General features: G+C 38.5%; 1 non-coding gene across 1 annotated transcript; it reads right to left on the reverse strand.

The window, feature by feature from the left end:
* Positions 1 to 19,582: 19,582 nt before the first annotated feature.
* Positions 19,583 to 19,690, reverse strand: LOC148574665 (small nucleolar RNA R71). Its single transcript, XR_015905711.1, has one exon. It is a non-coding gene; the product is annotated as a small nucleolar RNA R71 (small nucleolar RNA).
* Between the last annotated feature and the right edge of the window lie 5,532 nt (positions 19,691 to 25,222).

The raw sequence follows: 25,222 nt of genomic DNA on the forward strand, positions 1-25,222 counted from the left end.
CAACTTCCTTTCAGCTCCGGCTTTCTCAAATCCCATATTGCACTCCTTTACTGCCCAAAAGGCTTTGTGCTCTACCTCTACTAGGAGGTGACAGGCCTTTCCATAAACTAAGCGGAAGGGACTCATCCCGATGGGTGTCTTGTATGCTGTTCTGTATGCCCAAAGTGCATCTTGTAGCCTTGTGCTCCAGTCTCTTCTATGAGGTTTGACTATCTTCTGCAATATACTCTTTATCTCTCTGTTAGACACCTCAGCTTGCCCATTAGTCTGGGAATGATAGGCTGTTGCCACTTTATGAACTATCCCATGCTTCTTCAGTAATCCTGTTAGTTTCCTGTTACAGAAATGGGTGCCTTGATCGCTCACGATTGCTCGTGGTGATCCAAAGCGACAAATAATGTGGTTTCTAACAAAGAAAACAATGGTGTTAGCATCATCAGTGCGAGTAGGAATTGCTTCCACCCATTTAGAAATGTAGTCTACAGCTAACAATATATAAAAATGACCATTAGAATTTGGGAATGGACCCATGAAGTCAATGCCCCAAACATCAAAAATTTCACAGAAAAGCATAGTTTGTTGAGACATCTCATCCTTCTTGGATATATTACCAAACCTTTGGCATAGGGAACAAGATTTATAAAATTCAGCAACGTCTTTAAAAAGAGTAGGCCACCAGAATCCACAGTCTAAAATTTTCCTAGCTGTTCTTTGAAGGCCAAAATGTCCTCCACTCTCAGATGAGTGGCAGGCCTCTAAAATGGACTGAAATTCTGATTGAGGCACACACCGTCTAATTACCTGGTCAGCACCACATCTCCATAAATATGGGTCATCCCATATATAATATTTGGACTCGCTTTTCAGCTTGTCTCTTTGATGCTTAGTAAAGTTTGGAGGAAAGTTGCGGCTAACTAGATAATTAGCTACAGGCGCATACCAAGGGACTACTTCAGATACTGCTTGTAAGTTATCAAACGGGAAATTATCATTTATAGGAATGGCAGTATCCTTAATGTGCTCAAGGCGACTCAAGTGGTCTGCCACTAGATTCTGGTTACCACTCCTATCCTTAATTTCTAAATCAAATTCTTGTAGTAGCAGTATCCAACATATAAGCCTTGGTTTGGACTCCTTTTTAGCTAATAAATACTTTAGAGCTGCGTGGTCTGAGTACACTACTACTTTAGTACCAAGTAAATAGGCTCGGAATTTATCCAGAGCAAAAACAATAGCAAGAAGCTCTTTCTCAGTAGTAGTATAATTAGACTGAGCTGTGTCTAAAGTCTTAGACGCATAAGCAATTACAAAAGAGTCCTTACCTTCACGCTGAGCCAGCGCTGCTCCTACTACATGGTTGGAAGCATCGCACATGATTTCAAATGGCTGGCTCCAGTCTGGTCCTCTCACAATTGGAGCTTGAGTCAGGGCGGTCTTCAGCTTATCAAACGCTTGTTTGCAATCCTCACTGAACTGGAACTCAATATCTTTCTGCAGTAGTCTGGACAAGGGTAGTGCTACCTTACTAAAGTCCTTAATGAATCTCCGGTAAAAACCTGCATGGCTAAGGAACGAACGGACTTCCCTCACAGAGGAGGGGTAAGGTAAACTAGAAATAACATCCACCTTTACTGGATCCACACAAATGCCAGTATTAGACACAACATGTCCTAGTACAATCCCTTATTTTACCATAAAGTGACATTTTTCAAAATTCAATACAAGGTTTGTACTGACACATCTCTCTAATACTCTAGATAAACTATCTAAGAAAAGGCTAAAGAAATCATCATAAACGCTAAAATCATCCATAAAAACCTCTATACAGTCCTCAATAAGGTCAGAAAAAAGACTCATCATGCACCTTTGGAAAGTAGTTGGTGCATTACACAAGCCAAAGGGCATTCTCTTATAAGCGTAAGTCCCAAAAGGACATGTAAAAGTAGTCTTTTCCTGATCTTCAGGAGCTATATGAATCTGGAAATAGCCTGTGTAACCATCTAAAAAGCAATAATGTGATTTACCTGACAGGCGATCCAGCATTTGATCAATAAATAGAAGGGGGTAGTGATCCTTACGAGTGGCTTGGTTGAGGCGCCTATAATCAATGCAGACTCTCCAGGCGTTCTGTACTCTGGTTGCTATGAGCTCTCCATGCTCATTCTTCACTGTAGTGACTCCAGACTTCTTGGGTACCACTTGTACTGGGCTGACCCATTCACTGTCCGAGATGGGGTAGATGATATCCGCCTCAAGTAGTCTGGTCACTTCCTTTTTGACAACCTCCAAGATAGTAGGATTCTGTCTTCTCTGGGATTGACGAACAGGCATCGCTCCCTTTTCTAAAAATATCCTGTGCTCACAAACTTGAGGGTTGATGCCGTCTATGTCTGCCAAGCTCCATCCAATTGCTCTTTTGTGTTTCCTCAACACACTGAGTAGTTGTTCTTCTTGTTGGGAAGTGAGTTCCCTTGCAATAATAACTGGAAACTTCTGCTTGTCCTCAAGGTAAGCATACTTGAGGTGTGGAAGGAGGGGCTTTAATTCTAATTTCTGCTCATGGTCAGGCTCTGGATTATCTGGGGCTGGTGATAGTGGTAAAGGACCTTCATTGTCCTCTGAAAGTGTCCCCACACTTGGACCTTGTCCTGTGTACTTCTTTTCTAACTCCTCCTGGTGAACTTCAACCACGGTTTCATCTATGATATCACACTGGGAGATAGAAAGGTCATCCAGAGGGAGCTCCATAGCTCCATTTAAACTGAATTTCACTATTCTGCTATCTATTTCAAAGGAATAAGTTCTGGAAAATGCGTCCAGCTTGAACTTTGAAGTCTTCAGGAATGGTCTTCCAAGCAGGATGGATGATGGCTTTCCTGAGTCATTAGGGGGCATTTCCAGGATATAGAAGTCAATGGGAAATGTGAGCCCCTTAATGCTCATTAATACGTCTTCAGCAATTCCAACCACTGTAATTATGCTTTTATCTGCTAACACAAAATGAGCTGCCAACCTTTTTAAGGGAGGGAGCCTCAAAGTATCATATATAGACAAAGGCATTATACTAACACATGCTCCTAAATCACACATGCAGTCAGAAAATATCACACCACCAATAGTACAATTAACCATACATGGACTTGGATCACTACATTTTTCAGGTATACCTCCCATTAAAGCAGATATAGAACTACCTAGAGGAATAGTTTCTAATTCATTAATTTTGTCTTTATGTATACATAAATCTTTTAGAAACTTTGCGTATTTAGGTACCTACTGAATAACATCAAAAAGGGGAACAGTTACCTCAACCTTTTTGAATATTTCTACTATTTTGGGATCAAGTTCCATCTGCTTCCTGGGCTTCCTTACAATTTGTGGAAATGGAATAGGGAGGGCGTTTCCTGCAGGGTCTGCCTCCTTTGGTGCTTCCTTCTGTGGTTGAGCTTCTTCTTCTTCAACCATGTCTTGTATGTCCTCTTTCTCTTCAGCATCCTCCACTTCTACCACCTCTTCAGCTGAGGCATGTTCTGATGGGATTGGCTCCTCCTGATTCCTCTCTTGCAGTGTGGTTCCGGACCTTAGGGTGATGGCATTGATGCCCCCCTTTGGATTGGGCAATGGTTGAGAGGGGATTCCGCTCAAAGGCTGGTTGTTGGAATTATTAAATGATCCAATCTGTGATACAAGAGCTTGTAAGGTAGAGTTCAGACTATTTAGAGTAGAAGTAAGGTTGTTTTCCATGGCCTGCTGTCTCCGATCAATAGATTGTAGTAATTCATCATTAGAAGATGAAGAGGGATAAGTGATTTGAGAGGTCTTCTGTTGGTTGTGCTGTGGTCCTTGGAATTGCCTCAGGTGAGGTGCTCTGTAAGGCTGGTTCTACTGCCTGTTGTTGTTATTATTCCACCTCTGATTTTCCTGATTGTCTCTGCCTCCTCTGTTATTGTTGTCCTTCCAATTTTGGTTAGAATTATCTCTCCAACCCTGGTTAGAATTGTCCTACCATCCATGGTTGTAACTGCCACCTTGATTGTATCCTTGAAGGGCGATAATAAAAGTTATGAGTGGCTGCTACAGTGTTGTCTTCCTGCTGGAGCTGCGGACATTCATCAGTATAATGGCTATAATCAGCACAGATCCCACACACTCTCTGTGGAACCAACTGTTGGCTTTGCTGTGGTGGAGAGGGCTGAGTTTGCTGAGCTTGTTGTTGACTCAACTGCATCTGCTTCAGTAAGTTGGTTATTTCATAGATACTCTGAGTTAGAGCAGCAGTCTCTCTGCTAGAAGATACCTCTGCCACAGCTTTTGACCAGCCTTGTTTCTGCCTGTGATTCCTTGTAGACTCAGCCAAGTCGCTGATCAATTGTCATGCCTCATCAGTGGTCTTGTACTTTTTCATAGACCCATTGCTAGCACTTTTCAATGTGCTCTTATCTTGGGGCCTCATGCCCTGTGTGACGTAGCCGAGCAACACTATCTTGTCAATCATATGGTGGGGGCATGCTTCCAGAAGGTTGTTGAAGCGCTCCCAGTATTCATAGAGAGTCTCGGATTCGTCCTGAACAATCATGGAAATGTCTTTCCTCAGTTTGTCAGTAACTTCAGCTGGAAAAATTTTTTCCAAAAATTCTCTTCTAAGCGTATCCCAGTCAGAAACAGTTGCTGTGGGTTGAGTGTAGTACCACTCTCTCGCCTTTCCCTCAAGAGAGAATGGGAAAGCTTTTAACAAAATAGAAGTTTTATCTGCACCATCACGCCTGACAGTAGAACAGGCTGCTTGGAAATCCCTGAGGTGCTTGATAGGCTCTTGAGTAGGTAAGCCATGAAACTTAGGCATCAAGTTGAGTAGTGCAGTCTTTATTTCAAAATCTGTGGCTACTGCTGGGTGATGCGCTTGAAACGGTTGTATTATGAAATCAGGGGCTCCAGCCTCCTGGATAGTAACTCTTCTAGGTGCTGCCATGTCACCTGCACGTGAATCAATGATGAGCGGATAATTTATACGCTTTTTGGCATTGTTTTTAGTATGTTTTTAGTAGGATCTAGTTACTTTTAGGGGTGTTTTCATTAGTGTTTATGTTAAATTCACATTTCTGGACTTTACTATGAGTTTGTGTGTTTTTCTATAATTTCAGGTATTTTCTGGCTGAAATTGAGGGATTTGAGCAGAAATCAGATTCAGAGGTTGAAAAAGGACTGCTGATGCTGTTGGATTCTGACCTCCCTGCACTCAAAGTGGATTTTCTAGAGCTACAGAACTCAAAATGGCGCGCTTTCAATTGCGTTGGAAAGTAGACATCCAGGGCTTTCCAGCAATATATAATAGTCCATACTTTAGCCAAGAATAGACGACGTAAACTGGCGTTCAACGCCAGCCTTCTGCCCAAATCTGGCGTCCAGCGCCAGAAAAGGATCCAAAACCAGAGTTGAACGCCCAAACTGGCACAGAAACTGGCGTTCAACTCCACAAATGGCCTCTGCACGTGTAACACTCAAGTCCAAGCCCAAGCACACACCAAGTGGGCCCAGGAAGTGGATTTATGCATCAATTACTTACTCATGTAAACCCTAGTAGCTAGTTTATTATAAATAGGACCTTTTACTAATCTTTTTGATGATCTTTGGACGTCTGGTTCTTAGATCAGAGGGGCTGGCCATCTCGGCCATGCCTGGACTTTCACTTATGTATTTTAACGGTAGAGTTTCTACACTCCATATATTAAGGTGTGGAGCTCTGCTGTTCCTCAAAGATTAATGCAAAGTACTACTGTTTTCTATTCAATTCTTCTTATTTCTCTTCTAAGATATCCATTCGCACCCAAGAACGTGATGAAGGTGATGATTATGTGTGACGCTCATCACCATTCTCCTCTATGAACACGTGCCTGACAAACACTTCCGTTCTACATGAATTAAGCTAGAATGAATATCTCTTAGATCTCTTAACCGGAATCTTCGTGGCGTAAGCTAGAATGATGGCGGCATTCAAGAGAATCCGGAAAGTCTAAACCTTGTCTGTGGTATTCCGAGTAGGATTCAATGATTGAAAGACTGTGACGAGCTTCAAACTCGCGAGTGCTGGGCGTTAGTGACAGACGCAAAAGGAGGGTGAATCCTATTCCAGCATGATCGGGAACCGACAGATGAATAGCCGTGCCGTGACAGGGTGCGTGAGCATATTATTCACTGAGAGGAGGGGATTGTAAATCATGTTGCTTGTATGCGAAGTTTGTATTCGTAGGTTTTGATGAATGACAAACCAACAAACGACATGAAAGACAAACCAACAAACAACTTGAATGAACAAGCATGTTGAAAGATCAACCAACATTCAACGTTGAGGAATGAAGAGTTGAAAGCAACACAACAACAACAAGAAACTCAAGTCCACAACATTTGAAGACAAGTATAGTGTCTTAGGACTTAGGTAACTTCTTGTTAAGAACCAATTGCTAAATCTCTCAAACACACACTCACAAAATGTTTTGATGCACATCTTGCAATTCGATGCTAGCCAAATGGTTTAAAAACTTATTTTCAAAGGTACAAAGGCATAGGAATTGACTCCAACAAGTTTGAGATCAATCCTAAGTATTTTGAAGTGATTTTAAGCCATTCTTTAAGGTTTGCATCGATGCACACTCATCTTGCATCGATGCAAAACATGCGACGACTTGTTGCATCGATGCAAAGATGTTTGCATCGATGCAACCTAGCTGAAAATTCAAATTTCAGCTTCAAAGACACATTTGCATCAATGCAAAGTGTTATGCATCGATGCAAATGATTCAAAAACATAAAAAACGGCTAGTTTTGACAAAAAGGCTCCATCCCATTAACTCCCCAACGTTTCTAAGGTTTGGGGAGTCTATAAATAGATGGATTGAAGCCTTATTTCATACACGTGAGTATTTGCAAACTATCTTGTTCATATTCTTTCATTTTACACATTTTTTAAGGTGTTATAATACACAATTTGAGAGAGCAATATCAATTGGTTCAATAGTGCTAAACTTGTAATCATACACTCTTCTAGAGAGTACTCATTTCATCTCAACAATTCTTTGAGAATTGTTTTCTTGTAACACTTTGTAAAATTGGAGTGTGATCTCCAAGGTTGAGTCAAGAGTTATAAACACTATAGTCGGTGAGGATACCAAAGAAGTATACTAAGTACTCAAGGCAAATCTTAGAGAAGGTATCTCTAAGTGGAGTGGGTTAGTCTACGAGTGGTGATCATATACCGTGAGGTGTTAGAAACTAAGGACTCGGATTGTAAAAGGTTTTGCGCGAGCACCTTGAAGCTTGGCAATAGTGGAACTTCTCAATAGCGATTGAGAAAGAAAGTGGACGTAGGACAAGGATTGTGCCGAACCACTCTAAATAGCGTTTGCATCTCTCCAAACTCATCTCTTCAATATTATTGTCTTTTACCTTTTGAGCAAATAAATTGTGATCGAAAAGTAGCTTCGTAAGTACTTAAGGAATAGCTTAAGTCCGATTGGTGAAAAGCTTGATCAATTTATTTGAGTTGGTGTCTATTGGAAAGTAAAAGCTCCTTATAAATGCTTAGCAATTGAGTTAAGCTCTTGGAAAAATACTAGTACAATAACACTTTTGTTTATTGTCTTTAACTTTCGCAAAAAGATTCATTGTTGTTGCAATACTCAATTCACCCCCCCTCTTGAGTAATTGTGCATAGGTTCTACAAGTGGTATCAGAGCTTAACCCTTTGAAAGACTTAACCGTTTAAGGGAAAAGATCATGGCAAGCACAAGCTTTAACAACAACAACACTAGTGAAGGTAACTCAACCGCTAGACCTCCTCTTTTTAGCGGAACAAATTACTCTTATTGGAAAAATAAGATGAGAATTTGGATCCGTTCTCAAGATGTGAGAATTTGGAAAGTGATTGAGAATGGAAATCACATTCCAACAAAGACAACAAGCGCTAAAGAAGGAGAAGTCTCCGTCTCAAAGCAAGTACCGAAAGGAGAAGATGAATATAGTGACGATGATTGGAAGAAAGTGGCAATGAATGATAAAGCCATCAACTTCATTCATTGTGCACTTAACGAGCATGATTATATGAAGATCTCTACATGTGAAACCGCTAAAGAGATTTGGGATAAACTCCAGATCACTTACGAAGGAACCGACCACGTTAAAGAATCAAAGGTATTTATGTTGGTTCATGAATGGGAAAATTTTAAAATGAAAGATGAAGAGAGCATTGAAGAAGCTCTTGAAAGACTCTCCAAGATCTTCAACAACCTAAGCATGCTTGGCACAAAATACAATGATAAACAAATTGTGACCAAGGTGCTTACAAGCCTTACACCAAAATGGAACTCCAAAGTGAACGCCATTGTGGAAGGAAGGCTCTATGATCAACTTACATTTGATCAACTACGAGGTAATCTTCTCACCTATGAGATGACTATGCTAAATAGACAAAAAGGTGAAGAAAGCAAGAAGAAAAGTCTCGCCCTTAAAACAACATCACTACAAGAAGAGAGTGATGATAATGAAGAAGAAGGAGATGAAGAATTTGCACTCTTATTAAAAAGATTCAATAAGTTTGCAATGAAGAAAAACTTCAAGAGCAAAACAAAGGTACCAAAATGCTATGAGTGTGGAGAAGTTGGACACATTAAAACCAATTGTCCAAAACTTCAAAAGGAGGACAAAAACAAGAAATTTAAGAAGAAGGAGAAAGCATACATATCATGGGAGAACGAGGATGAATCCAACTCCGATGACGATGAGGTTGCAAATCTTTGCTTAATGGCAAGCGAAGAAAAGGTTAGTGATGACAACTCCACTTCTTTTAATTTACAAGATGAATATGATGCCTTACTTGAGGTGTACACAAAACTTACCCAAGATTATTCTCTCCTAAAGAAAAAGAATATGGATCTTTTAAAACAAAATGAGATGTTGAAAAACGAGAATATCAATCTTGGAAAAGATAAGTGTAGCACAAGTAGTGATCCATACAAATCTTGTAAAATGCATGAAAATGAAATTACAAATCTTAAGAACACTTTAGCTAAGTTCAATGAATCTTCAAAGAACTTAGATAAAATGTTGAAAAACCAAAAGCATGTTCATAATAAGGAAGGTTTAGGTTTTGAAAAAGGAAAATTTAAAAATACTAAAACTCCTATTAGGCAACCGCAAGCCCAAAAGGCAAGCATGCCTAAAAGGAATGAAGCCTTTAAACATCCTCCTCAACATGCTTCATTTAGAAATTATAATCACAATGCATATAGATCAAAAGATGTTGCATTTAGGAAACAACCTAGGCAACCATTTAGAAACATGCATAGGATGCATAATCCAAATGTCATATGTCATTATTGTAATAAAGTAGGTCATATAGCACCCGTATGCTTTACTAGAATTAAACATATAAACTTTCATAGTCAAGATACGAGATGGGCACCTTATGGGCATTATGTTCATACTAACCATCAAGGACCCAAATTCACTTGGGTACCTAAATCCCAATTTTAATTGTTTTGTAGGTACGTGTTGGAGCTAAGGATACAAATTGGTATGTTGATAGTGGATGCTCCAAACACATGACCGGCGATGAATCAAAGTTCACCGCAATAGAGCCTACAAACGGAGGAAACGTGATCTATGGAGACAACAACACCGGCAAAGTAATCGGCGTTGGAAAAGTTGGTAAAAATTCTTCTACCTCCATAGATAATGTTATACTTGTCAAAGGTCTCAAACATAATCTCATTAGTGTTAGCCAACTTTGTGACAAAGGAAACTTAGTCACCTTTGATTCAAAATGTTGTTTGATAAAAAGACAAGACACTAATGAAATTGTGCTAATTGGACACCGTGTTGACAATGTATACATGATTAATCTAGATGAAGTTTCCTCAAATGATGTGAAATGCCTTGTTAGTAAAAATGATGAAACTTGGTTATGGCATCGTAGAGTAGCTCATGCTAACATGGACCATCTTAGCAAGTTGGTCTCTAAAGAGTTAGTAATTGGCTTACCAAAGCTACGTTTTGAAAAAGACGTCCTTTGCGACGCATGTCAAAAGGGAAAACAAGTAAAGGCCTCTTTTAAATCCAAAAACATTGTTTCAACAACAAGGCCATTACAACTTTTGCACATGGATTTATTTGGTCCTTCCAGGACTATGAGCTTTGGTGGCAATTACTATGCTTTAGTTATTGTTGATGATTACTCTCGATTTACATGGACCTTGTTCCTAGCAAACAAGAGTGATGCATTTCGAGCATTCAAAAGATTAGCCAAAGTTATTCAAAATGAAAAGAATTTGCATATATCATCTATTAGAAGTGATCATGGTGGAGAATTTGAAAACAATTTTTTTGAAACTTTTTGTGAAGAAAATGGCATTGAGCATAATTTTTCCTCTCCTAGAACACCACAACAAAATGGTGTGGTTGAAAGGAAAAATCGTCATTTAGAAGAAATGGCGAGAACTATGCTCAATGAGGCTAATATTCCTAAGTACTTTTGGGCGGATGCGGTTAGTACCGCGTGTTATGTTATGAATAGGATTATCATTCGACCTATTCTTAAGAAAACACCGTACGAATTGTACAAAGGAAGAAAGCCAAATATTTCCCACCTTCACGTCTTTGGCTGTAAATGCTTTATTCTAAATAATGGAAAAGATAACTTAGGCAAATTTGATGCTAAGGCTGATGAAGGAATCTTCTTAGGCTACTCTTTAACTAGCAAAGCTTTTAGAGTATATAATAAACGCATCATGACTATGGAAGAAAGTATTCATGTCGCTTTTGATGAAACTAACCGTTGTTGTGCTAGAAAAGATTTTGATGAAAATGTAGAAAACTTTGATTCACTAAATTTGAATGGTGAAGACAAAGAAAAAGATTTAAATGAAGCCTCTACAAGCTCAACAAAGGATAGTGTTCAAGTTGAAGAAATTGAACCATCACAAGCACAAATAAATGCACTTCCAAAGGACTGGCGTACTTCAAAGGATCATCCTCTAGACAACGTCATTGGTGATGTTTCGAAAGGGGTAACAACTCGATCCACTTTTAGAAATTTATTTGCATATAGTGCTTTTGTTTCTCAAATTGAACCATCTACCATTGAGTCCGCAATTGATGATGAACATTGGGCTATGGCAATGCAAGAGGAGCTTAACGAATTCAAACGAAATGACGTTTGGGAATTGGTGCCTAAACCAAGTAATCAAACAATTGTAGGAACAAAATGGGTTTTTAGAAATAAACTCGATGAAAATGGTACAATTGTTAGAAACAAAGCTAGATTGGTAGCTAAAGGTTATAATCAAGAGGAAGGCATTGATTATGGCGAAACTTATGCTCCCGTAGCTAGATTAGAAGCTATTAGGATGTTACTTGCTTTTGCATCCTCTTATAACTTCAAACTTTATCAAATGGATGTTAAGAGTGCCTTTCTTAATGGTTTCATTCAAGAAGAAGTATATGTTGAACAACCTCCCGGTTTTGAGGATTATGAAAATCCTAATCATGTTTTTAAACTCAAGAAAGCTCTTTATGGTCTTAAACAAGCTCCAAGAGCTTGGTATGAATGTTTGAGCAAGTTTTTAATAGAAAAGGGTTTTAGAAGAGGGAAGGTTGATACAACTTTATTTATCATGATTGAAAACAAAAATATCCTTTTGGTACAAGTTTACGTCGATGACATAATATTTGGTTCAACTAACGAATCACTTTGCAAGTTTTTCTCAAACCTCATGCAAAGTGAATTTGAAATGTCCATGATGGGCGAACTCAACTTCTTCCTTGGTCTTCAAATCAAACAAGGAAAAGAAGGAACTTTCGTTAGCCAAACCAAATATTGCAAGGAATTGCTCAAAAGATTTGGAATGGACAATGCTAAGGCAATGGACACACCAATGAGCACTACTTGCTACCTTGACAAAGATGAACAAGGTAAAAACATAGATGTAAAGAAGTATAGAGGCATGATAGGATCATTACTTTATCTAACGGCAAGTAGGCCAGATATCATGTTTAGTGTATGCATGTGTGCAAGATACCAAGCTAATCCTAAGGAATCTCACTTAAGTGCGGTGAAAAGGATTATGAAGTATCTCATAGGAACATTAAATGTTGGATTGTGGTATCCGAAAGGATCCACTTGTGATTTGATTGGTTATTCCGATTCCGATTTTGCCGGTTGCAAATTGGATAGGAAAAGCACTAGCGGCACTTGTCACTTGCTAGGAAACTCTCTTGTTTCATGGCATAGTAAGAAACAAGTAAGTGTAGCCTTATCTACCGCCGAAGCCGAGTATGTAGCCGCCGGTAGTTGTTGCGCCCAAATTTTATGGATGAAATAACAACTTGTGGACTATGGACTCATGCTTGATCACATTCCTATCAAATGTGATAATACTAGTGCAATAAATTTAACCAAGAATCCGGTTCAACATTCAAGAACCAAGCATATTGAGATTAGACATCACTTCATAAGAGACCATGTTGAAAAAGGTGATGTGGTTATTGAATTTGTCGAAACTAATAAACAACTAGCGGACATCTTCACTAAACCTTTATGTAAAGAAAGTTTTTTTAACATCCGAAATGAACTTGGTATCTTGGATTCTAATCTACTATGATTTGTTTGAATTCATTGTATTTATATTGCTATTTTTGTATCTCTTACTAACTTAAGCATTGGAGATATCCAATTAGCCATTGTTTTGTAGGTTTATGAGTGATTAATATTGAGGTAGATTGAAGAATTTGAAGATTATAAACATGGAGGATCAACAAATTGAAGTTTATAATGGTTTAAGTGAGTATATACATGATGGAACTCAAAGGATTGAAGAAAGAACCACCAAAGGATGAAAATTTGGTGATTTTGGGCAAAATGATGCATGTTGCATCGATGCAACCAAGCTTTGCATCGATGCAAAGCACACAACGTGCTGTGTGCATCGATGCAAAGTCTATTGCATCGATGCAAACACGACCAAATTGCACAAAAACACGTGAATTTGGCATTTTTGAGCAACAAAACCCCACTTTTTCGTCATCTTCAACCTCACAACTCATATCCCCACATTCAAACCTCCATAACCTCCAAAACAAGCTCACATATAGCTTCATACAACTCACAAAACCTTGATACCCACTATAAACAAATTACATATTTGAAGTCCCCACATTCTCCTCTACAAAACCCATTAAACAAAATCATCCACAATGCCTAGAATCAAGAGAACCATCAAGAAGTCAAAAGGCTCTTCAAGTGTGGTTCCACCTCCAAATGATCATCCTTTGGCAAGGTACTTTGCCTCTAATGAAGATCTTCAATTCTATGAGGCAAGGCTCGCCGGAAGAAAGGAAATTCCTCCGAGGTATTTGGATCCGACCCTTCTTGTCATTCATAACTTTGATACTCTTAAGGCTATTCTAGTTCATCAAGGCCTCATGGATTTTGTTCAAATTAAGAGTAAATATTATCCGGATTTAGTTTCCATAGCCTATAGTACACTCATGATTGAGATTGATGAGGAAGATGAATCAAATTTCACATTATTCTTCAAGATAGGAAGAAAGGATTATAGGCTAGATGGTGATGAGTTAGCCACCATTTGGGAGTTGCCAAATCAAGGTGACTTGTTTCAAGGTGGTAAAACCCCAATTGATGAATGGGGTTATTCAAAGGACAATGCCATGCATTTGTTCAATCTTGTACAAGGAGCTCATTCCAAAATTAGTTGCAATTCAATGAGTGCGGAACATAGAACTTTGTTATATCTAGTCACCTATGTATTGCAACCTAGAATATCCGGGCATGCGAATGTAAATGATGAAGATTTGATTGTCATATGGGCTATGATGAATGGGATTAAGATTAATTGGCCATACTTTATAGTACAACATATGATTAGGCTCAAGATGAAGGATAGGAATGGTGGATTAGGATTCCTTTGCCTATGGTCTAAAGTCTTTGATTATGTTGGTATTAATATATCAAATGAGAATGCCAAGGAAGTACCACCTCAATCTTGTATCAACACTCATATTCTCAACAAAATGGGAAGAAGAAATGTTGATGAACAAGGTCCTCAAGAGCAAGCTCCTCCACAAGCACCTCAAGCTCAAGAACCACCCTCCTTGGTTGATGTAATGAGAGAATTACAATCCATCAACCAAAACATCCAAAGGATTGAAGTAGAGCATGGTAGGCAACTTGAAGCACTTAATCGTCGTGTGTCTCATGTCGATCATCGCACGGGTCGCTTGGATCGTCGTATTGATGACTTATATGAGCATTTCGGCATCCACCTACCGTATGAAGAGGATACTGATGATGATGAAGACCAAGATTGATTGTCTCCTCTTCATCAAGTCACTTTTTATTGCTTTATGTTTATTTGATTATATGAACTGTTAAACTAACTCCTAGTAAGCTAAGGATTTCTATTATGGTTTAAATACTTTGATATTTCCTTCATAATTTTGTTTAATGATTAATGCTTGTATGCTTATTTGGTGAATAACTCAAAATAGGCTTGGTACCCCTATTTTAAGTTAATGTGCATGCTTTAATATATTTCACTTCTTTAGGGGGAATTATGCATGCTTGTTATATATATAAAAAGAGGAAATCAAATTCTTTTTGAAAGGGGGAATATCTCATCCTTGAAATTAATAGAGAAATTGAACTTAAAAAAAAATTCATTGTTTTATGCATGCTTCTATGACACATTTCAAACTCCTTTCTTTTTGATAATGTCAAAAGGGGGAAGAGAAGTTTGAGGATATTTGACATTTTGAACTCTTGAAAAAGAAGAAGTTTGAGGATTTGAAAAGAAGAAATAAGTTTGCGAAACAATGATTTCAAAAAGACTTCCGCTAAGCAAAAACTTTGATATCTAAATCGTTTTCTTTGATAAACGCCCTTTAAGGGAACAAATGCACATATTTAGGGGGAACTCCTGCAAAATTTTTTTGTGAAGTCTTCTCCAAAGCTTTCTATAAAATAAAGTGCATTATTGTTGCTTTCAAAATCATTCATAAATGCATATCCTCAAAATTGGTTTGTCATTATCAAAAAGGGGGAAATTGTAAATCATGTTGCTTGTATGCGAAGTTTGTATTCGTAGGTTTTGATGAATGACAAACCAACAAACGACATGAAAGACAAACCAACAAACAACTTGAATGAACAAGCATGTTGAAAGATCAACCAACATTCAACGTTGAGGAATGAAGAGTTGAAAGCAACACAACAACAACAAGAAACTCAAGTCCACAACATTTGAAGACAAGTATAGTGTCTTAGGACTTAGGTAACTTCTTGTTAAGAACCAATTGCTAAATCTCTCAAACACACACTCACAAAATGTTTTGATGCACATCTTGCAATTCGATGCTAGCCAAATGGTTTAAAAACTTGTTTTCAAAGGTACAAAGGCATAGGAATTGACTCCAACAAGTTTGAGATCAATCCTAAGTATTTTGAAGTGATTTTAAGCCATTCTTTAAGGTTTGCATCGATGCACACTCATCTTGCATCGATGCAAAACATGCGATGACTTGTTGCATCGATGCAAAGATGTTTGCATCGATGCAACCTAGCTGAAAATTCAAATTTCAGCTTCAAAGACACATTTGCATCGATGCAAAGTGTTATGCATCGATGCAAATGATTCAAAAACATAAAAAACGGCTAGTTTTGACAAAAAGGCTCCATCCCATTAACTCCCCAACGTTTCTAAGATTTGGGGAGTCTATAAATAGATGGATTGAAGCCTTATTTCATACACGTGAGTATTTGCAAACTATCTTGTTCATATTCTTTCATTCTACACATTTTTTAAGGTGTTATAATACACAATTTGAGAGAGCAATATCAATTGGTTCAATAGTGCTAAACTTGTAATCATACACTCTTCTAGAGAGTACTCATTTCATCTCAACAATTCTTTGAGAATTGTTTTCTTGTAACACTTTGTAAAATTGGAGTGTGATCTCCAAGGTTGAGTCAAGAGTTATAAACACTATAGTCGGTGAGGATACCAAAGAAGTATACTAAGTACTCAAGGCAAATCTTAGAGAAGGTATCTCTAAGTGGAGTGGGTTAGTCTACGAGTGGTGATCATATACCGTGAGGTGTTAGAAACTAAGGACTCGGATTGTAAAAGGTTTTGCGCGAGCACCTTGAAGCTTGGCAATAGTGGAACTTCTCAATAGCGATTGAGAAAGAAAGTGGACGTAGGACAAGGATTATGCCGAACCACTCTAAATAGCGTTTGCATCTCTCCAAACTCATCTCTTCAATATTATTGTCTTTTACCTTTTGAGCAAATAAATTGTGATCGAAAAGTAGCTTCGTAAGTACTTAAGGAATAGCTTAAGTCCGATTGGTGAAAAGCTTGATCAATTTATTTGAGTTGGTGTCTATTGGAAAGTAAAAGCTCCTTATAAATGCTTAGCAATTGAGTTAAACTCTTGGAAAAATACTAGTACAATAACACTTTTGTTTATTGTCTTTAACTTTTGCAAAAAGATTCATTGTTGTTGCAATACTCAATTCACCCCCCTCTTGAGTAATTGTGCATAGGTTCTACAGGGATGTAGCCACTGACAACGGTGATGCCCTTGCATACAGCCAGCCATGGAAAGGAGTAAGACAGATTGGATGAAGATAGCAGGAAAGCAGAGGTTCCGAGGAACAAAAAGCATCTCCATTCGCTTATCTGAAATTCCTACCAATGAATTACATAAGTATCTCTATCCCTATTTTACTATATAATATTCGAAAACACCATTATCACTTTATATCTACCTGACTGAGATTTACAAGGTGACCATAGCTTGCTTCATACCAACAATCTCCGTGGGATTCGACCCTTACTCACGTAAGGTATTACTTGGACGACCCAGTGCACTTGCTGGTTAGTTGTATCGAAGTTGTGACAATTATGAATTAAGATCAGAGCACCAAGCTCTGGAGCCATTACCAGGATTTGTTCGAGCCTGGAGATCACAATTTCGTGCACCAAGTTTTTGGCGCCGTTGCCGGGGATTGTTTGAGTCTTCGGCAAGCTTTTGGTCCGGTAACATCAGTGCCAGATTCCCTTTTGATCCGGCAACAGCACCAAGTTTTTGGCGCTGTTGCCGGGGATTGTTTGAGTTTGGACAACTGACGGTTCATCTTGTTGCTCAGATTGGGTAACTTTCTTTTCGTTTTCTTTTCAAAAAGTTTTCAAAAATTTTTTTCAAAAACTCTTCTTTTGTTTTCGAAAAAAAAAAAGTTTTCAAAAAAATTTTCTTCAAGATTTTTAAGAATGAATTCTAGTGTTTCATGAAGCATGTAAAGCCTGGCTGGCTGTAAAGCCATGTCTAAATTTATTTGGACTGAGGCTTGCAATTTGTTATAAAGAGCAATATACTCTCGTGTTAAAGACTAAAGCTTGGCTGGCCATTGGCCATGTCTAGTGTTTTGGACTGAAGCTTTCTTTGAAAGCTTGGCTGGCTAGTGAGCCATGTCTAATTCCTGGACTGAAGCTTTAGACTAACATGGCAAGATTCCTGGAATTCATATTAAAAATTTTGGAATCCTTATTTTTTCTTTTTCATATTATTTTCGAAAAAAATCCAAAAAAATTAGAAAATCATAAAAATCAAAAATATTTTGTGTTTCTTGTTTGAGTCTTGAGTCATATCATAAGTTTGGTGTCACTTGCATATGCATTTTGCATTTTTCGAAAATATCATGCATTCATAGTGTTCTTCATGATCTTCAAGTTGTTCTTGGTAAGTCTTCTTGTTTGATCTTGATGATTTTTTGTTTTGTGTCTTTTCATGTTTATCATATGCATTCTTGAATTCTTAGTGTCTAAGCATTAAAGAATTCTAAGTTTGGTGTCTTGCATGTTTTCTTTGCATTAAAAATTTTTCAAAAATATGTTCTTGATGTTCATCATGACATTCAAAGTGTTCTTGGTGTTCATCTTGACATTCATAGCATTCTTGCATGCATTCATTGTTTTGATCTAAAAATTTCATGCATTGCATATTTTTCATGTTTTTCATAAAAATTTCAAAAATCAAAAAAAAATATCTTTCCCTTTTTCTCTCATCAAATTCGAAAATTTGGATTGACTTTCTCAAAATTTTTTAAAAATCAAATTGTTTCTCATGAGTCAAATCAAATTTTCAATTTGAAAATCTTATCTTTTTCAAAATCTTTTTCAAAAATCAAATCTTTTTCAAAATTCTTAGTTATTTTCGAAAATTCCAAAAATATTTTTCAAAAATCTTTTTCTTATTTTTATATAAAATTTTCGAAAATAACTAATCAATTAATGTTTTGATTCAAAAATTTGAAGTTTGTTACTTGCTTGTTAAGAAAGATTCAAACTTTAAGTTCTAGAATCATATCTTGTGATTTCTTATGAATCAAGTCATTAATTGTGATTTTAAAAGTCAAATCTTTTTCAAAAACTAATTTCTATCATATCTTTTCAAAAAAATATCTTCTTATCTTATCTTTTTCAAAAATATCTTTTCAAAATATCTTTTCTAACCTCCTAACTTCTTATCTTTTCAAAATTTGTTTCAACTAACTAACTAACTTTTTGTTTGTTTCTTAACTTTTTCAAAACCACCTAACTAATTCTCTCTTTCTAATTTTCGAAAATATCTCCCCCTTTTTCAAAAATTTCTTTTTAATTAACTAATTATTTTTATTTTTACTTTTATTTCAAAAAAATTTTCGAAAAATACTAACAAATTTTCAAAAACCAATTTTCAAAAATCACTAACTCCTTTTCAAAATAATTTTCGAAAATTATACCTCCCCCATCCTATTCTATTTATTCATTCATATCCTAACATCTCATCTCACATCTCTTCCATTCTCACAGTTGTGTTTCTTCCTTTATATTACATTCTTTGTCTCCCCCTTTTCTTCCACTCACAAAGGGATCCCTATACTGTGGTATAAAGGATCTCTATTATTATTATTATTTTTCTGTGCCTTCTTCTTTGTCATATGAGCAGGAGCAAGGATAAGAACATTCTTGTGGAAGCAGATCCAGAACCTGAAAGGACTCTGAAGAGAAAATTAAGAGAAGCTAAAATACAACAATCCAGAGATAACCTTTCAGAAATTTTCGAACAGGCAGAGGAGATGGCAGCCGAAAATAATGATAATGTAAGGAAGATGCTTGGTGACTTTACTGCACCTAATTCCAATTTACATGGAAGAAGCATCTCCATTCCTGCCATTGGAGCAAACAACTTTGAGCTGAAACCTCAACTAGTTTCTCTAATGCAGCAGAACTGCAAGTTTCATGGACTTCCATCTGAAGATCCTTTTCAGTTCTTAACTGAATTCTTGCAGATATGTGATACTGTTAAGACTAATGGAGTAGATCCTGAAGTCTACAGGCTCATGCTTTTCCCTTTTGCTGTAAGAGACAGAGCTAGATTATGGTTGGATTCCCAACCCAAAGACAGCCTGAACTCTTGGGATAAGCTGGTCACGGCTTTCTTAGCCAAGTACTTTCCTCCTCAAAAGCTGAGCAAGCTTAGAGCTGATGTTCAAACCTTCAGACAGAAAGAAGGTGAATCCCTCTATGAAGCTTGGGAAAGATACAAACAGTTGACCAAAAAGTGTCCTTCTGACATGCTTTCAGAATGGACCATCCTGGATATATTCTATGATGGTTTATCTGAGCTATCAAAGATGTCACTGGACACTTCTGCAGGTGGATCCATTCACCTAAAGAAAACGCCTGCAGAAGCTCAAGAACTCATTGACATGGTTGCTAATAACCAGTTCATGTACACTTCTGAAAGGAATCCTGTGAGTAATGGGATGCCTATGAAGAAGGGAGTTCTTGAGGTTGATACTCTGAATGCCATATTGGCTCAGAATAAAATATTGACTCAGCAAGTCAATATGATCTCTCAGAGTCTGCATGGAATGCAAGCTGCATCCAACAGTACTCAAGAGGCTTCTTCTGAAGAAGAAGCTTATGATCCTGAGAACCCTGCAATAGCAGAGGTAAATTACTTAGGTGAACCTTATGGAAACACCTATAACTCAACATGGAGAAATCATCCAAATTTCTCATGGAAGGATCAAAAGCCTCAACAAGGCTTTAATAATGGTGGAAGAAACAGGTTTAGCAATAGCAAGCCTTTTCCATCATCAACTCAGCAACAGACAGAGAACTCTGAACAAAATGCTTCTAATTTAGCAAATCTAGTCTCTGATCTATCTAAGGCCACTGTAAGTTTCATGAATGAAACAAGGTCTTCCATTAGAAATCTGGAAGCACAAGTGGGCCAGCTGAGTAAAAGGATCACTAAAATCCCTCCTAGTACTCTCCCAAGCAATACAGAAGAGAATCCAAAAGGAGAGTGCAAGGCCATTGACATAAGCGCCATGGCCGAACCTCTGAGGAGAGGAGAGGACGTGAATCCCAAGGAGGAGGACCTCCTGGGACGTCCAGTGATCAATAAGGAGCTTCCCTCTGAGGAACCAAAGGACTCTGAGGCTCATCTAGAGACCATAGAGATTCCATTGAACCTCCTTATGCCCTTCATGAGCTCTGATGAGTATTCCTCTTCTGAAGAGAATGAGGATGTCACTGAAGAGCAAACTGCCAAGTTTCTTGGTGCAATCATGAAGCTGAATGCCAAATTGTTTGGCATTGATGCTTGGGAAGCTGAACCTCCCTTGTTCATCAATGAACTAAGTGATCTGGATCAACTGACATTGCCTCAGAAGAGACAGGATCCTGGAAAGTTCATAATACCCTGTACCATAGGCACCATGATCTTTAAGGCTCTGTGTGACCTTGGTTCAGGAATAAACCTCATGCCCCTCTCTGTAATAGAGAAACTGGGAATCTATGAGGTGCAAGCTGCTAAAATCTCACTAGAGATGGCAGACAGCTCAAGAAGACAGGCTTATGGACAAGTAGAAAATGTATTAGTAAAGGTTGAGGGCCTTTACATACCTACTGATTTCATAGTCCTGGATACTGGAAAGGAAGAGGATGAATCCATCATCCTAGGAAGACCTTTCCTGGCCACAGCAAGAGCTGTGATTGATGTTGACAGAGGTGAAATAGTCCTTCAATGGAATGAGAACCCCCTTGTATTCAAAACTCAAGGATCTCCTTTTGCAACCATGGAGAGGAAGCTTGAAAAGCTTCTCTCAAAGCAGAGTCAACCAGAGCCCCCACAGTCAAACTCTAAGTTTGGTGTTGGGAGGCCACAACTAAACTCTAAGTTTGGTGTTGAACTCCCATATCCAAACTCTAAGTTTGGTGTTGGAGAGTCTCAACAAAGCTCTGCACATCTGTGAGGCTCCATGAGAGCCCACTGTCAAGCTATTGACATTAAAGAAGCGCTTGTTGGGAGGCAACCCAATGTTTATCTAATTCTTATTTTTATTGTTTTCTTAGGTTCATGATTATGTGGAGTCACAAAATAAATAGAAAAATTGAAAACGGAATCAAAAACAGCAGAAGAAAAATCACACCCTGGAGGAGCATCTGTCTGGCGTTCAGCGCCAGAACAGAGCATGGTTCTGGCGCTGAACGCCCAAAATGGCCACCAACCTGGCGCTGAACGCCCAGAGTTGGATACAAAGGCATTTTTTACATGCCTAAGGGGTGCAGGGATGTAATTCCTTGAACACCTCAGGATCTGTGGACCCCACAGGATCCACTCAGGATCTGTGGACCCCACAGGATCCACTCAGGATCTGTGGATCCCACAGGATCCCCACCTACCTCCACTCACTTCTTCTCACCACTCTCTTTCACACAACCCCATAAACACTCTTTCCCAAAAACCCTTCACCAATCACCTCAAACTCTCTTTCCCATCACCTCTTCACCACTCACATCCATCCACTCTTCCCCATAAACCTACCTCATAAACTCCACCTACCTTCAAAATTCAAAACCAATTTCCCACCCAAACCCACCCATATGGCCGAACCATAACCCCCCTCCCTTCCCTATATAAAGCCCTCCACTCTTCTTCAAATTCACACAACACAACCCCTCTATACCCTTCTTGGCCGAACCTCATCACCCTCTCCCTCTCCTCCATTTCTTCTTCTTCATCATCTATTCTTTTGTTTATTGCTCGAGGGCGAGCAATATTCTAAGTTTGGTGTGGTAAAAGCATAGCTTTTTTGTTTTTCCATTACCATTGATGGCATCAAAGACCGGAGAATCCTCTAGAAGAGGGAAAGGGAAGATAAAAGCTTCCACATCCGAGTCATGGGAGATGGAAAGGTTCATCTCCAAAGCCCATCAAGACCACTTCTATGATGTTGTGGCCAAGAAGAAGGTGATCCCTGAGGTCCCTTTTAAACTCAAAAGAAAAGAGTATCCGGAGATCCGACATGAAATTCAAAGAAGAGGTTGGGAAGTTCTAACAAATCCCATCCAACAAGTCGGCATCCTAATGGTTCAAGAGTTCTATGCCAATGCATGGATCACCAAGAACCATGATCAAAGTAAGAACCCGGATCCAAAGAACTATGTTACAATGGTTCGGGGGAAATACTTAGATTTTAGTCCGGAAAATGTGAGGTTGGCGTTCAACTTGCCATACATGGAAGAGAACGCACGCCCCTACACAAGGAGAGTCAACTTTGATCAAAGGTTGGACCAAGTCCTTATGGACATATGTGTAGAAGGAGCTCAATGGAAGATTGACTCCAAAGGCAAGCCGGTTCAACTAAGAAGATTGGACCTCAAGCCTATGGCTAGAGGATGGTTGGAGTTTATTCAATGCTCAATCATTCCCACTAGCAACCGGTCTGAAGTTACTATAGACCGGGCCATCATGATCCATAGCATCATGATTGGAGAAGAGGTGGAAGTTCATGAGATTATACCTCAAGAACTCTACAAGGTGGCTGACAAGTCCTCCACCATGGCAAGGTTAGCCTTTCCTCACCTCATTTGCCACCTATGCAATTCAGCTGGAATTGACATAGAGGGAGATATCCTCATTAAAGAGGAAAAGCCCATCACTAAGAAAAAGATGGAGCAAGCAAGAGAGCCCACTCATGGAGCTCAAGAGGCGTATGAAGCTCATCACCATGAGATTCCAGAAATGCCTCAAATGCACTTTCCTCCACAAAACTATTGGGAGCACATCAACACCTCCCTAGAAGAATTAAGTTCCAATATGGGACAACTAAGGGTGGAACATCAAGAGCACTCCATCATGCTCCATGAAATAAGAGAAGATCAAAAAGCAATGAGGGAGGAGCAACAAAGACAAGGAAGAGACATAGAAGAGCTCAAGGACATCATTGGTTCCTCAAGAAGAAAACGCCACCATCACTAAGGTGGATTCATTCCTTGTTCTTCTTTCTTCTGTTTTTCGCTTTCTATGTTATGTGCTTATCTATGTTTGTGTCTTCATTACATGATCATTAATAGTTAGTAATTTTGTCTTAAAGTTATGAATGTCCTATGAATCCATCACCTCTCTTAAATAAAAAAATGTTTTAATTCAAAAGAACAAGAAGTACATGAGTTTCGAGTTTATCCTTGAACTTAGCTTAATTATATTGATGTGGTGACAATGCTTCTTGTTTTCTGAATGAATGCTTGAACAGTGCATATGTCTTTTGAAGTTGTTGTTTAAGAATGTTAAATATGTTGGCTCTTGAAAGAATGATGACTAGGAGACATGTTATTTGATAATCTGAAAAATCATAAAAATGATTCTTGAAGCAAGAAAAAGCAGCAAAGAACAAAGCTTGCAGAAAAAAAAAAGAAGAAAAAAAAAAAGTAGGCGAAAAAAAAATATAGAAAAAAAAAAGAAAAAGAAAAAGCAAGCAGAAAAAGCCAATAACCCTTAAAACCAAAAGGCAAGGGCAAATAAAAAGGATCCCAAGGCTTTGAGCATCAGTAGATAGGAGGGCCTAAAGGAATAAAATCCTGGTCTAAGCGGCTAAACCAAGCTGTCCCTAACCATGTGCTTGTGGCGTGTAGGTGTCAAGTGAAAACTTGAGACTGAGCGGTTAAAGTCAAGGTCCAAAGCAAAAGAAGAGTGTGCTTAAGAACCCTGGACACCTCTAATTGGGGACTTTAGCAAAGCTGAGTCACAATCTGAAAAGGTTCACCCAATTATGTGACTGTGGCATTTATGTATCCGGTGGTAATACTGGAAAACAAAGTGCTTAGGGCCACGGCCAAGACTCATAAGGAAGCTGTGTTCAAGAATCATCATACTGAACTAGGAGAATCAATAACACTATCTGAACTCTGAGTTCCTATAGATGCCAATCATTCTGAACCTCAATGGATAAAGTGAGATGCCAAAACTATTTAAGAGGCAAAAAGCTATAAGTCCCGCTCATATGATTGGAGCTATGTTTCATTGATAGTTTGGAATTTATAGTATATTCTCTTCTTTTTATCCTATTTTCAGTTGCTTGGGGACAAGCAACAATTTAAGTTTGGTGTTGTGATGAGCGGATAATTTATACGCTTTTTGGCATTGTTTTTAGTATGTTTTTAGTAGGATCTAGTTACTTTTAGGGGTGTTTTCATTAGTGTTTATGTTAAATTCACATTTCTGGACTTTACTATGAGTTTGTGTGTTTTTCTGTAATTTCAGGTATTTTCTGGCTGAAATTGAGGGACTTGAGCAGAAATCAGATTCAGAGGTTGAAAAAGGACTGCTGATGCTGTTGGATTCTGACCTCCCTGCACTCAAAGTGGATTTTCTGGAGCTACGGAACTCTAAATGTTGCGCTTCCAATTGCGTTGGAAAGTAGACATCCAGGGCTTTCCAGCAATATATAATAGTCCATACTTTGGCCAAGAATAGACGACGTAAACTGGCGTTCAACGCCAGCCTTCTGCCCAAATCTGGCGTCCAGCGCCAGAAAAGGATCCAAAACCAGAGTTGAACGCCCAAACTGGCACAGAAACTGGCGTTCAACTCCACAAATGGCCTCTGCACGTGTAACACTCAAGCCCAAGCCCAAGCACACACCAAGTGGGCCCAGGAAGTGGATTTATGCATCAATTACTTACTCATGTAAACCCTAGTAGCTAGTTTATTATAAATAGGACCTTTTACTAATCTTTTTGACGATCTTTGGACGTCTGGTTCTTAGATCAGAGGGGCTGGCCATCTCGGCCATGCCTGGACTTTCACTTATATATTT

This window comes from Arachis ipaensis, chromosome B2, assembly GCF_059453495.1.
Source record: "Arachis ipaensis isolate K30076 ecotype BB chromosome B2, ASM5945349v1, whole genome shotgun sequence".
Classification (NCBI taxonomy): Eukaryota; Viridiplantae; Streptophyta; class Magnoliopsida; order Fabales; family Fabaceae; genus Arachis; species Arachis ipaensis.